The sequence below is a fragment of the Erinaceus europaeus genome, chromosome 11 (genome assembly GCF_950295315.1).
Source record: "Erinaceus europaeus chromosome 11, mEriEur2.1, whole genome shotgun sequence".
NCBI classification, from domain to species: domain Eukaryota; kingdom Metazoa; phylum Chordata; class Mammalia; order Eulipotyphla; family Erinaceidae; genus Erinaceus; species Erinaceus europaeus.
Window position 1 is genome coordinate 93,972,491 of NC_080172.1, and position 15,286 is coordinate 93,987,776.

The window sequence follows — 15,286 nt, forward strand, 5'->3', positions numbered from 1 at the left end:
ATAAGAGAACCATACAAAAGATCAATGAAGCCAAATGTTGGTTCTTTGAAAGATTAAACAAAATTGACAAACCCCTAGACAGACTCACCAAACAAAAAAAAAAAAACAAGACTCAAATTAATAGAATTGTAAACGATGGAGGAGATATCACAACTGACACCACAGAAATCCAGAGAATCCTGCGAATCTATAAAGAACTATATGCCACCAAGCTAGAGAATCTGGAAGAAATGGAACAATTCCTAGAAACCTATGCACTTCCAAAACTGAACCAAGAAGAACTACAAAATCTAAATACACCAATCACAGACAAAGAAATTGAAACCATTATTAAGAATCTCCCTAACAACAAAAGTCCTGGACCAGATGGCTTCACAAACGAATTCTACAAAACTTTCAGGAAACAGTTAATACCCATACTTCTTTTTTTTAAATTTTTTATTTAAGAAAGTATTAATGAACAAAAACAAGGTAGGAGGGGTACAACTCCACACAATTCCCAACACCCAATCCCCATAACCCACCCCCTCCCATGATATCTTTCCCATTCTCTAGCCCTCTGGGAGCATGGACCCAGGGTCATTGAGGGTTGCAGAAGGTAGAAGGTCTGGCTTCTGTAATTGCTTCCCCGCTGAACATGGGCGTTGACTGGTCGGTCCATACCCCCAGTCTGCCTCTCTCTTTCCCTAGTAAGGTGTGTCTCTGGTGAAGCTGAGCTCCAGGACACATTGGTGGGGTCTTCAATCCAGGGAAGCCTGGCCAGCATCCTGGTGGCATCTGGAACCTGGTGATTGAAAAGAGAGTTAACATATGAAGCCAAACAATTTGTTGAGCAATCATGGATCCCAAGCTTGGAATAGTGGAGAGGAAGTGTTAGGGAGGTACTCACTGCAAACTCTAGTGTACTTCTGCTTTCAGGTATATATTTTGCAGTAGTTTATGGATACGTGTGCACATAAGCTCTCTCTCACAGAAACTGGTGTATATCTAGGTTATGGGACTTTGTTAGAAAGTGAACCATACTTCTTAAGCTATTCCATAAGATTGAAGAAACAGGAATACTCCCTTCACCTTTTATGAAGCCAACATCACCCTGATACCAAAAGCTGATAGGGACAGAACAAAAAAGGAAAACTACAGACCAATATCTCTGATGAACATAGATGCCAAAATAACAAACAAGATCTTGGCCAACCGGATACAGCAACACATCAAAAAGATTGTTCGTCATGACCAAGTGGGATTCATCCCAGGAATGCAAGGTTGGTTCAACATCTGTAAGTCAATCAATGTCATTCACCACATCAATAAAAGCAAAGCCAAAAACCACATGATTATCTCAATAGATGCAGAGAAAGCCTTTGACAAAATCCAACACCCATTCATACTCAAAACCCTACAAAAAATGGGAATAGATGGGAAATTCCTCAAGATAGTGGAGTCTATATATAGCAAACCTACAGCCAACATCATACTCAATGGACAGAAGCTGAAAGCATTCCCCCTCAGATCGGGGACTAGACAGGGCTGTCCACTCTCACCGTTACTCTTCAACATAGTATTGGAAGTTCTTGCAATAGAAATCAGGCAAGAGAAAGAAATCAAAGGAATACAGATTGGAAGGGAAGACGTCAAAATCTCTTTTCAATCACCAGGTTACAGATGCCACCAGGATGCTGGCCAGGCTTCCCTGGATTGAAGACCCCACCAATGTGTCCTGGAGCTCAGCTTCCCCAGAGACACACCTTACTAGGGAAAGAGAGAGGCAGACTGGGAGTATGGACCGACCAGTCAACGCCCATGTTCAGCGGGGAAGCAATTACAGAAGCCAGACCTTCTACCTTCTGCAACCCTCAATGACCCTGGGTCCATGCTCCCAGAGGGCTAGAGAATGGGAAAGCTATCATGGGAGGGGGTGGGTTATGGAGATTGGGTGTGGGAATTGTGTGGAGTTGTACCCCTCCTACCTTATGTTTTTGTTCATTAATCCTTTCTTAAATAAAAAATCAAAAAAAATAAAAAATAAAGTAAAATGTAAATCCTTCTCACAAGATAAAAAAAAGCTGACATTTTCCTTTATTTTTTTTACTCTTTTTTTTTTTTGGCACTTACATGAGATGATGGATGTTAACTTACTGCAGTAATCTATCTCTTCACCTATGTGTAAATCAAATTGTGACATACATCTTAAACTTATATGGTGCTATATGCCAGTTTTATTTCAATAAACTGAAAAAAGTATATGTAATTAAAGAGAAAACAAAATATGTATTTAAATTTTGTCTCCTCTTTTCAGGAAAAGGGAAGCCAGCCTTTCAGGGAAATTAAATTAGTCACCAAGATTGCATCCAGAAATCTCTTGTAAAACAAATGGGAAGATAGAAACTGGCAACATTGTTGTTAAAAGGTCCAACCTGGTCAAGAGGTGGGGAAAGAGCATTGGTAAAATGAAAGAACAAAAACAGAACTGAAACCTTGAAACAGAATTCTTGAATACAACTTTGCATGTAAATAAGTAGAAATGAAAGCAGTTTCTTTTTGAAATAAGTACTCCTTTAAAGGTTGCCAAAATCAGATTCTTAAGTGGTTATTCTGAACATTTGTTGAAACTGCTTGAATACTGTATTCTCAGGAATTTTTTTGAAAAAGCAATTTATTCCCAAATTAACCTTTTCTGGGCCATAATAAATCATCTAGATATACTGTCTTTCCCTAAGAGCCATCCACTTAAAGAAGGCCAGAATGGGAAGTGCTTCTGAGAGCCTGAGCTAGTCACTGACTCCAACAAGAGGAGTGAAATGGGAGCATGTGAGTAGGAATCTAACTCCCTGCCTGAAATTCATCTCTGAAAGAAGCACAGAGCTTTCTGCTACCTGCCTAAATCATCCCTTCTCCTACCTCATATTTCTCTCACTTCTGTTATTAATTTTGGAAAAAAGAGAAGTTCTTGTTCTTGCTATTTGCATTGAAATCCTGAATGAAAAAAAGAGCACTTTTTTTCATTTAAATATTTATTTTCCCAGTCAACAAAGAAAAATACATCAAGTATGTGTGTGTGTCCCTCTATTTCTTTTTTTTTTTAATTTTTTATTTAATAAAGGATTAATGAACAAAACCATAAGGTAGGAGGGGTACAACTCCACACAATTCCCACCACCTAATCTCCATAACCCGCACCCTCCCATGATAGCTTTCCCATTCTCTAGCCCTCTGGGAGCATGGACCCAAGGTCATTGAGGGTTGCAGAAGGTAGAAGGTCTGGCTTCTGTAATTGCTTCCCCGCTGAACATGGGCGTTGACTGGTCGGTCCATACTCCCAGTCTGCCTCTCTATTTCCCTAGCAGGGTGTGTCTCTGGGGAAGCTGAGCTCCAGGACATATTGGTGGGGTCTTCAATCCAGGGAAGCCTGGCCAGCATCCTGGTGGCATCTGCAACTGCAAACTCTAGTGTACTTTTGCTTTCAGGTATATATTTTGCAGTAGTTTATGGATATGTGTGAACATAAGCTCTCTCTCACAGAAACTGGTGTACTTTTGATAATTGTATTTGTCCCACTAAAAAAAAGTCCAAGAGACTAACTTTTGAACTGAAGTTCTGAGAATAAAAGTATTTCATGTTTTTTTGGGGGGGGGGCAATTGTTCAAATCACAGTTATTAAGAGCAGTAAAAATACTAAAGTTTTCCTTTTTAAACATTTATCTATTCATTATTTCATTTGATAAGGCAGAGCGAAATTGAGAGGGGAAGAAGAGATAAAGAGACAACTATAATGCTGCTTTAGTGCCTGTGATGCTTCCCCACCCTGCCAGCCCCCTGAAGATAGGGACAAGGAGCTGAAACCCAGGTTCTTGTACATGGTTAAGTGTGTGCTTCACTAGGTATAATACCATCAGACTCCAATACTGATGACTTCTCATCTCTTATATACTTTACCTTTTAAACAAAAATATGTGCCCAATAGTTCCCACCTTGCCTAAATTCAAGACTATCTTTTTAATTTCTATTAGTGATTTGGTAATGATTAACAAGACTGTAAGATAACAGGAGCACAATTCTATACAGTTCCCAGAGTTCTGTGTCCCATCCTTTCCACAGGAAACTTCCAAGACTATTTTTAAAATTTTTATTTTATGAGAGAGAGAGAGAGAGACCAGAGTACGTATTACACTCTGATATATATATATATATATATATATATATATATATATATATATATATTCACAGGATCAAATCTGGGACATTAGATAGGAAAGTCTTATGCTTTTTGTGTAAAACCATTCCCTCAACCATAAAAAGCTAAGACCATAGAATGTGAGCTCAGACTCACAGGGATGTAGAGGTTACACAGGTTATTGTGCTAAAAACAAATGGACATGGACCCTATGTCAAATTGATGCAATTTATAGTTAATATATTTATATACTTTTCCCTATATTTGGGAGCTACTCTCTGCCCTGATCCAGCTTTCTAGTACTATTCCCAACATTGACACTATCTTCCCAAACAATACTTTCAGCTCACCTGCATGTTAGTTATCAGGCTCAGTTAAAAATTAGTAAAGTAGGGAGTCAGGTGGTAGCACAGCGGGTTAAGCGCAGGTGGCACAAAGCACAAGGACCAGCATAAGGATCCCAAGTTCAAGCCCCTGTTTCTCCACCTGTAGGGAAGTCGCTTCACAAGCGGTGAAGCAGGTCTGCAGGTGTCTATCTTTCTCTCCCCCTCTCTGTCTTCCCCTCCTCTCTCCATTTCTCTCTGTCCTATCCAACAACAATAACATCAATAATAACTACAACAATAAAGCAATAAGGGCAACTAAAGGGAATAAATAAATACTTTAAAATCTTTTAAAAAATTAGTAAAGTAGGGAATCCGGTGGTAGTGCAGCAAGTTAAGCGCACATGGCGCTTGGACCGGCATAAGGATTCCGGTTCGAGCCCCTGGCTCTCTACCTGCAGAGAAGTCGCTTCACAGGTGGTGAAGCAGGTCTGCAGGTGTAAAAAAAAGTTAGTAAATTCATGGGGCCTTGGATTATACCTAAAATAGACTTTCTAGCTTCGTCCAATATGAAGACCTCAAATCTCATCTACTATACTCTTACTTTTAGTTTCTTGATTATTAAACAATTTGTATTGCTTTATATATAATGCTTTTTGGCCATTAAGTTGCACACCAACCTGACTTCCCTGGGCAGAGGACCTCACCAATGTGTCCTGGAACCCCACTTCTCCAGAGTCCTACTCAACTAAGGAAAGATAGAAATAGCCTAGGGATATGGATCGACCTGTCAAAGCTCATGTCCAGTGGAGAATCAATTACAAAAGCCAGACCTTCCACCTTCTGCACCCCATAAAGATCTTTTGTCCATACTTCCAGGGGGATAAAGAATAGGGAAGCTTCCACTGGAAGGGATGGGATGTGAAACTCTGATGGTGGGAATTGTGTAAAATTGTACTCCTCTTATCCCACAATCTTGTCAATCATTACTAAGCCACTAATAAAAAAAAAAAAATACCAGTGAGGTACCAGGTGGTGGAAAAACCAGTAAAGCATACACATTACCATGTACCAAATTTAAGTTACTCATCCTGACCTGTAGCAACCAGGGCTTAAACTTCATGAGATTGCGCTCACTCACTCTCTCTCTCTCTCTCATTTCTTTCTCTCTCTCTCATTATTTCTTTCTCTCTCTTACATTTCTTTTTGTCTATATCAGAAAATGGGGGGAAGGCATGAAAAAAATAATCCAGGAACAATTGAGAGTCATCATGCAGTCACCGAGACCTAGTGATAACCATGAGAGAAAAAAGGAAAAGTCCAATTTATTTATTTAATATAATCAAACGAATGCTATAGAAGTTTGTCTGGAACTTAAAAAGGCCATAAATCATCAAAAGAATCCTGAGGGGGGGAAAAAGTGCAAAAATGTAAGTGTCATAGTAATCAAAACTGCATGGTAAAAAAAAAAAATCAAAAAATGAACATAGAGATCAATGGAACATAACTGAGAGCCCAGAAATAAGCTCCAGTACAAATGGACAATTTATTAATGACAAAGGAACACACAATGGAAAATGGAGGAAAGTCTTTTCAATAAGTGGTGGTGGGAAAAAATGGGTAGCTACATACAGAAGGAAATAGGATTACCACATCTCACTGTATACAAAAACAACTCAAAAAAAAAAAACAGAAGAAAATATAAGCAGAACATTCCATAATGTATGCTTCAGAAATGCTTTCTGAGACAACCTCAAAGAATACAAAAGCAAAAATAAAATAATGATTGGTCCAGTAGGTAACCTAGAAAATAAATGATTTAACTCTCAAGCATGAGACCCTGAGTTTGATGCCTAGCATCAAATGTGCCACAGTGATGCATTGATCCTCTTTCATAAATAAATAATAAATAAATAAATTTTGGGAAATTGTGAGGATGTGGTTTAGCTCAGCAGGGCTCACAAAGTACCCTGCATTCCTGATACTATGGCCTATCTACATAATCATTGTTTTGCCTGAAAGATCCCCACCCATTCCATTCCTTTGATCTATCTTCTTTCTACCCTCAAGACCCTCTCTGCCTCCAGGGTATTATTAATCCTACCAGTTAAAACCCTTGCAACAGTTGCTAAGGAAGTTCCTACTTTTCCCACTCCCTTTTGCCTTTCTCTGCCCTTTTCCTAGCCATTTCCATTTCCAACTTGCCACTTCTGGGTCTGCCCTTTAAAAGCATTGGCTCTCTGATCAACAAAGAATTGCATTGCCTCACCACCATGAGCTTGGTTCATTAGTCATCTCCCTCTTGTCACTGAGTGAGTAGCAGCCCAGGATGGCTCCAGTCATGTTCTCTCCGACCCAGAAAGTACGCGCCCAGGAAGAGGCACCCTCACACTAGCCCAGTAAATAAATAATTTTTGGGGTGGCAAAATAAATCACCTGGATAGTGTGTCTGCTTTGCTATATTTTCAACCTTATTGGTGGAAATTTTGGTGCTATGGTACTCTTTTATCTATCTATCTATCTATCTGTCTGTCTGTCTGTCTGTCTATCTATCTATCTATCTATCTGTTTATCTGAAAATGGCAGCCTGAAGCATGAAACTAGAGTGAAGACAAAAAATACTTTATTAAAGTAAAAGAAAAGAAAGTAGATTACATCAAACTGAAAAATTTCTACAGTGTAAAATAACCATCACCAAAACAAAACAATGAGCAATAGGAGATATTTGCTTTCCATATGTCAAAGTAGTAATAATCAAAACTTAACAGTGATAACAACAGAGATAAATTCTATTAAAATTATGAGAGAAATAAATGAACAGTCCCTTAACCAGAGAACACAGATGACTAAGAGACATAAAAAAAAAATGACTATAGTTTACCATCAGTGAAATACAAATCAAGACAACAATGAACAAATTCTTCTACCTGTAAGGAACAACAGGTATTGGCAAGAATGTGGTACAAAATAAATACTTTGCCATTGTTGATTGTAATGTAAGTTAGTCCAAGTTATTGAAAAATAGTCTAGAGCATCCTCAAAATGCTAAAATTAGGCCTAGCATTAGATCCAACAATTCCTTTCACAATAAAGAGGAGATCTCTTTTGCCACTTGTAATTAGAATCGTGTTACATGAAATAATCCAGACAGAAAATGAAGATAAGGTAATTTCACTCATAGCTGGAATTTAAGAGACAAAATAAAGAAAAACAGGGTTAAACACTAGTAAACTGTGGCTCATTTCAATATTTTTAATTAGTGATTGAATAATGATCAATGGGATTGTGGGATAAAAGGGGTACAGTTGCATACAATTTTCACCACCAGAGTTCTTTATCCCATCCCCTCCATTGGAAGCTTTCCTATTCTTTATCCCTCTGGGGGGATGCATTGGATCGACCTTCTCGTGGTGCATCCCATGAGTACCCATTCATTGGGGAAACTGACGATCCTTCCTAGTCAACTGAATCCACATGGATCCCAGTCACTTTCAAAGCCAGCAACAAGCAGCTCCTGGCAGCTTTCAACCTGACGCTGTTGACTGGCTATGGAAGAAGGGCAAACGCTAGAAGAAGAAGAAGATCCCTCTGGGCATATGGACCAACTATCTTTATGGGGTGCAGAAGGTGGAAGGTCTGGCTTCTGTAATTGCTTCTCTGCTGGACATAGGCATTGAGAGGTCGATCTATACTCCCAGCCTGTTTCTATCTTCCCCTAGTAAGTCAGGTCCCTGGAGAGGTGAGGTTACAAAGTATACTGGTGAGGTCTTCTGCCCAGGGAAGTAAGGTTGGCATCATGGTAGCATCTGCAACTTGGTGGCTGAAAAAAACATTGATATATAAAGCAAAACAGATTGTTTAATAATCAGGAAACTTAATAAAATTGGCTAATTTCAGTTAAAAATAGTGCAAAGAATGGATCAGCTACCAGTCTCATTTTATTCCCACTGGAAGGGTATATTTACAGTTACAGATTACATTAATTGAGCCACTTCAATCAGAGTTCTTTTACTAAAGGGCAAAAAGAAATAAAAGCTTGCTTAAACAAATGATCAAGACAAAGCAGTCATGAAAATTCCCCCATGTGAAGTTACAAATATATTGAAAGTCTTACTGACTTAAGTTTACATGACTTTTGAATCAGCAGATTTTTCTGTTTCCTTTTCACTAAGATAGCATACTGCTCCAAATATTTATAGTAATTATATTAGTTATTAGTATTAGTGATCAGGGAACATTTTCATAGCTTAATACAAATTTCATTTTAAAAAATTAGTTCTGGGGGCTAGGTGGTGGTGCACCTGATTAGGCATTACAATGCACAAGCAGGTTCAAGCCCCCAGCCCCCCAGCTGCACGGGGAAGGTCTCGCAAGTGGTGAAGCAGGTCTGCAGGTGTCTCTATGTCTCCCTCCTCTAACTCCTCCTCCCCCTCAATTCTGTCTCTATCTAATAAATAAAGACTAGAAATTTTTTAAAATCATTTCTTATATTTTGATAATTATGCAATATAAAAGACGAAATGACTGAAAATCCATTCTTTTTTTGTACTGAACTGAATCCAGGACCTCATCCATGAATGATACCACTAAATGGCCTTAATGACCAAAATATTCATTATTATTTTTTAATTTTTATTTATAAAAAGGAAACACTGACAAAAAACATAGGATAAAAGGGCGACAACTCCACACAATTCCCAGCACCAGAATTCTGTATCCCATCCCTTCCTCTGATAGCTTTCCTATTCTTTTTAAATTTTTTTATATTTATTTTCCCTTCTGTTGCCCTTGTTGTTTTTCATTGTTGTTGTAGTTATTATTGTTATTGTTGATGATGTCATTGTTGTTAGACAGGACAGAGAAATCGAGAGAGGAGGGGAAGACAGAGAGGGGAGAGAAAGACAGACACCTTTAGACCTGCATCACCACTTGTGAAGCCACTTCCCTGCAGGTGGGGAGCTGGGGGTTCGAACCAGGATCATTAAACCAGTCCTTGCACTTTGCGCCACGTGTGCTTAACCCACTGCGCCACTGCCCAATTCCCAGCTTTCCTATTCTTTATCCCTCTGGGAATATGGACCCAGGGTCATTATGGGGTGCAGAAGATGGGAGGTCTGACTTCTGTAATTGCTTCCCCACTGAACATGGGCATTGGCAGGTCAATCCATACTCCCAGCCTATCTCTCTCATTCCCTAGTGGGGTGGGATTATGGGGAACCTGGGCTCCTGGGGCCATTTTCCCAGGGAAGTCCAGTTGGCATCATGTTAGCATCTAAAACCTGGTGACTGAAAAAAAGAATTAACATATAGAGCCAAAAAATCTGTTGACTAATCATGAACCTAAAGGCTGGAAAAGTTCATATGAAGTGTTCTTCATATTGACTATTTTTCTGAGGGGAAAGGCACACAGAGAAAGAAAGAGAGTTAGAGAGAGACTATTAGTCTCTCTCTCTCTACTGAGAGGTTGAGCAAGGAAGGATAGTAGTAACCCCAAAGGTATGCCTCATCCTATCAGACTCTCTGCCTCACAAAACACCCCGCATTCTTTATATTATGGCCATTAGACAAAAAGAAAAGGGGAGATGTTGGGCATTATGCCAGCTCCCCCCTGCTCCATGCTGCATTGCTTGATGCAATTTTTTTAATGTATTCAATATTTTTTAATGTATTCAATTAATGTATTGACTATAGATAGTGAAACTTTTTGCTTCCTTTTAATATTTGAACCTGTTATTTTTATTTTAAACTTATTGGTATATTAGAACATGCTGCTTAAATATGGAAATAACAAAAATCTATATATTTATTCAAATGGAAAATCTAGGCTTTCAGTATTTTAAAATCAGGTATAACAATTTCTGTAGAGTCTTAGTAATACTAATCAATTAAATAAAAAATTATTCTGTACTTAATCTGTAAATAAAATTAGTTATTACATTTCCTGAGTTCTCAAGCTAATTAAATAAATTCATTTATTATTTTGTCTAGCATTTGATACACAATTCACCATATTTATCTATATTCAAGAGTTGAGTCAGTTTTCATTTCTAACCTTCAGTTAGTCATGGTATACTATTTGTAGTATGTCACAACTGATTTTATTAGGGTTGGTGGAGATTTGGAAAGTTTATGTATTTGTAACATTGCCCTGTACTTTCTTTGGTTGTATGATCATTGTTAAACTTTGACATAATGGCAGTTCTGACTTCAAAAAGTAAATGAGAACTTTTCTTCATTTTTATGGGCTTAGTGAACCACATAGTATATTTACTTTCAGGTGATTCATTTCTCTATTCAGCTTTACTATGTTCATTTTTTGATGTTATTCAACTTTTGTCTAAATTTTTTTACTATTATTTCTCTGTCTTCCAGATATCTTATTTCCCATGACTGTACAGTAATTATATTAGTCATTAATATTGTAAGATATTTATTTACTTAGTCTAATTACATAAATATCTATGTGTACAGATAGATAGATAGATAGATAGATGATAGATAGATTCAAATGAAAATATTTTCTCTGAGTGAGGCAGTAGTGCACCCAGATGAGCACATATGTTACCATGCACAAAGATCTGGGTTCAAGCTCCCAATCCCTATCTGTACAGAGGAAGCCTTGGGATCAGTGAAGCAGTGCTGCAGGTGCCCACTCTTTCTCTTTCCTCTATGTTTCTTTTTCAGAAAAAAAAAAATAGAAACCCATGGGAAAAAATGATTTCTGTGAGCAGTGGACTCACAGTGTAGGCATAGAGCCTCAGTTACAGGCTTGGGGAAAAATAAGAAAATATTTTCTTATATTTGTTATTACTTCTTCAAGTATGGGAGTATTTTTTAGCTTTTTTCATTGTAATAATTTTGATAAGTAATAATAACTTTCACAATTATTCATTTTCACCTGTAAATAACCTTCTACTTTGCCATTGTGTGGATTGAATATTCCTCCAAAATACACATACCTAATTACTAATGTGATGTTAGTATTTGGAGTTGGGAGGTATTTAGAGTTAAGTGACGTTAGGAATATAGGGACTCATAGGGCTGGGTGGTGGCGCATATGTTACAATGCACAAGGCACAGGTTTCAGCCCCCAGTCCCCACTTGCAGGGGGAAAGCTTTTGCAAGTGATGAAGCAGTGTTGTAGGTGTTTCTCTGTCTTTCTCTCTCTCTATTACCTCCTTCCCTATCTATTTCTATCTCTATCCAATAAATAAAGATAAAAAAATCAAATATAGGGATTCATGATAGTAGTAATTTCCTTAAAGAAGATATACCTTGAGCCTGTGTGATGGTTCACCCAGTTACCTGGCATGAAGACTTAAGTTCAAGAACTCAGTCCCCATGGGAGAAGTTTCATGAGTAGTGGAGCAGTACTCTAGACATCTCTCCTTCTCGCTTATCCCCTCTCTATCTCTCACTGTCTTTCACCCTCTATCAGAGAGATGGAAACAAACAACCCCCAGAACAGTGTAGTCATATAGGCACTAAGCCCCAATGATAACCCTGGTGGCAAAAATTAATCAATCAATAAATAATATTTTTGAAAGAGATATAAATTGAGAGAAAGAGAGACTTTGTCCTCTTTCAACAGACATAGGAAAGACCATGAGAGCACACAAGGGGTACCATATATTCAATATCATAAAGAAAACTCTTGCCAGGAACTAAATCAGGAGATTGAGCTCAGTCTTCTGCACTAGAGAACTGGGATAAACATGTTTCCATATATATATATATATATATATATATATATATATATATATATATATATATACCAGAGCACTGTTCAGCTCTGGTTTATGGTAGTGCAGGGGACTGAACCTGAGACTTCAGAGCCAGTCTCAGGCATGAGAATCTCTTTGCATAACCATTATGCTATCTACCCCTGCCCTATATGTTTCCTTTTTAAAAGCCATCTTGTCTATGATATTTTGGCAGCTAGAGCTTACTAATACATATCTGTACTTATTTCCTGTCCAGATCATAATCAATATCATTTCTTTTGATGAGAGCTTCTAGGTATAAATATTTTTTTATATTTTATCTGTCTGAAAATATCTAGTTTTCATTTTTATTCTTGGCAAATATTTCCATCAGTTTTAGAAATTTTGTTCAGAAGCCATTATTCGTTCAGAAACTTTAGAAATGTATAAGGGATTTATTTTTGTTTTCCACTTTCCACTGATTCCTATAATGAAGTCAATCTAATTATTGTTTCTATGAAAATTCTCACTTAGGTTACTGAAAAGTTTTTCTTTTTATTGTTGTTTTCTCTTGTTTAGTAAAATATAATGAAATTTACTTTATTATTTCTTCTTGGTTACATAGCAGCTTTTGAATAAGTGACTTGATGTCTGTCATCTATTTTAGAATACTATTTGTCAAACTCTGCTAGATTACTAACTTCAAGAGGATAGGATTGATATGTACTCTCTTAGTCACTAATATTTTATAAGCACCCAAAATAGTCAATAAGTATGCTACTTAGTAAATATCCTTCTGTGAAGTTTTCTTTTTTCCCTTCCTATTCTGTTTTCGATATTTTAATGTATGTTTCTTAGTGTTCTGTGTTTAAATACACTATGTTCCCTGTTACTGAAACCACAATGCTACTCAATATGCACACGTGAAGCATACCCAATAATAACATGTGGTTAAAAAATAAAGTCATATAATAAATAACTGATAACTTATTGAAATTTTTGAGTAGATATTGTACAATTAAGGTTAGGTAATTCATCTAAGAATTTGAAGTATTTTCATAAACAAATACAGGTTGAGTAGAATCAGGATATCTTAAGAATCCTAGCTCTGCAGAAGAGCCATCTCTAGAAGTAGTGAGGATTATATATTTTTGTGTGCATTATACATATTAGATATTTAAATTTTGCAGAAAGTATGTTGTCTACAAGATTGATCTGGGGGAGTCGGGCGGTATCACAGAGGGTTAAGGGCACGTGGCATAAAGCGAAAGAACCTGCAAGGATCCCGGTTCAGCCGTGGGCTCCCCACCTGCAGGGGAGTCTCACAGGTGGTGGGTGAAGCAGATCTGCAGGTGTCTATCTTTCTCTCCCACTTCTCTGTTTTCCCTTCCTCTCTCGATTTCTCTCTGTCCTATCCAACAACGATAACAACAATAATAACTACAACAGTAAAACAACAAGGGCAACAAAAGGAAGTAAATAAATAAATATTTTTTTAAAAAAAGATTGATCTGGAAACTATTCTAGTAGAATTCAAGCTTTGAATTCTTAACATTAAAAAATGAAAATATAAATGTCAAACTTTCAGACTGCATTTCAGGACCCTCAGTCTCTCTTCAACAGAGTTATTTCAGAATCACTGAATACTTTTTGCTTGTTTGATTTGCTTTTGCTGATGGGGATTGAATCTGGGGTCTTACACATGCAAAGCATGCATTCTGTCACTGAACTACATCCCCAGCCATGTGTGCATTTTAATTTAGAATTTACTTGTACATCTCTGAAAAGTCACGCATACAATCACACATTTAATTTTTTTTCAACCACTGTATTGGGGGGGGGTTTAATGATGCCAACTTTGATGAAAGCTTTAAAAACATCTCAGACTACTCAAGTCCAACTGCAAGGAAAACAAAAGCAAAACTAAACCAACGGGATTATATCAAACTGAAATGTTTCTGCACAACAGAAGGGACCATCACTGAAACAGAGACATTTCCTACATAGTGGGAGATCTTTAAATGCCATACATCAGACAAAGGCTAATAACAAAATATGTAAAGAACTCACAAACTCAGCAATAAAATAAACAAGAAACCCCATTTAAAAGTGGAGAGGACATAGACAAAATCTTCACCAATAAAAAAAAAAGGAGATCCAAAAGACCAACAGAGATAACTGTAACTCTTAATCATTTTTGATATTCACCAAGTATAACACATTTTTTAAAAAGACATAGTTATTGTAAATAAAACAGTTATAAACATAGAAGTGCATATATCCTCTGAATGTATGTTCCTTTGAGTATGTGCTTAGGAGTGGTATTGATGGGCCATAAGGTATTTCCATACTTATTTGCTTAAGTATTCTCCAAACTGTTTTCCATAGGAGCTAAAATAAGTAAAAAAGTAAAATACAGCTATTCATCTGTTATATTCTTGCCTTTAGGTTCCAGATTATTAAACAATTTGTTCTGCTTTATATCCTACTGCCTTTTCAGACACCGAGTTACAGATGCTACCATGACACTAACCTGACTCTCCCAGACAGAGGGCCTCACCAGTGTACTCTGGAACCCCATCTCTCCGAAGCCCTGCCCCACTAGGGAAAGATAGAAACAAGCTGGGAGTATGGATCAACCTACAAATGCCCATGTTCAGTGGAGAAACAATAACAGAAGCCAGACCTGCCACCTTCTACACCACATAATGATACTGAGTCCATGATCCTAGAGAGATGAAGAATAGGAATGCTTCTAGTGAAGGGGATGAGATATGGAGTTCTGATGGTGATAATTATGTGGAATTTTATTCCTCTTATCCTATGATTTTGTCGATATTTTCTGTTTTTTATTTCATAAATAAATTAAAGTAAATTAAAAAATAATCTAAATGGAAAGAGAGAAAGAGAGAGAGGGCAAGGGAGAGGGAGAGAGAGAGAGGAAAGAAACAGGGAGGGAGGAAGAAAAAAAGAAGAAGACTGCGTCCTGAACTTTGGTTCATAGAACTCCTGTCAGGGATGTGTCTTGCATGTACCAAGTGTGGGTATGAAAATATTCCTGAAACTTAATAATTATGTAAAGCAATGTT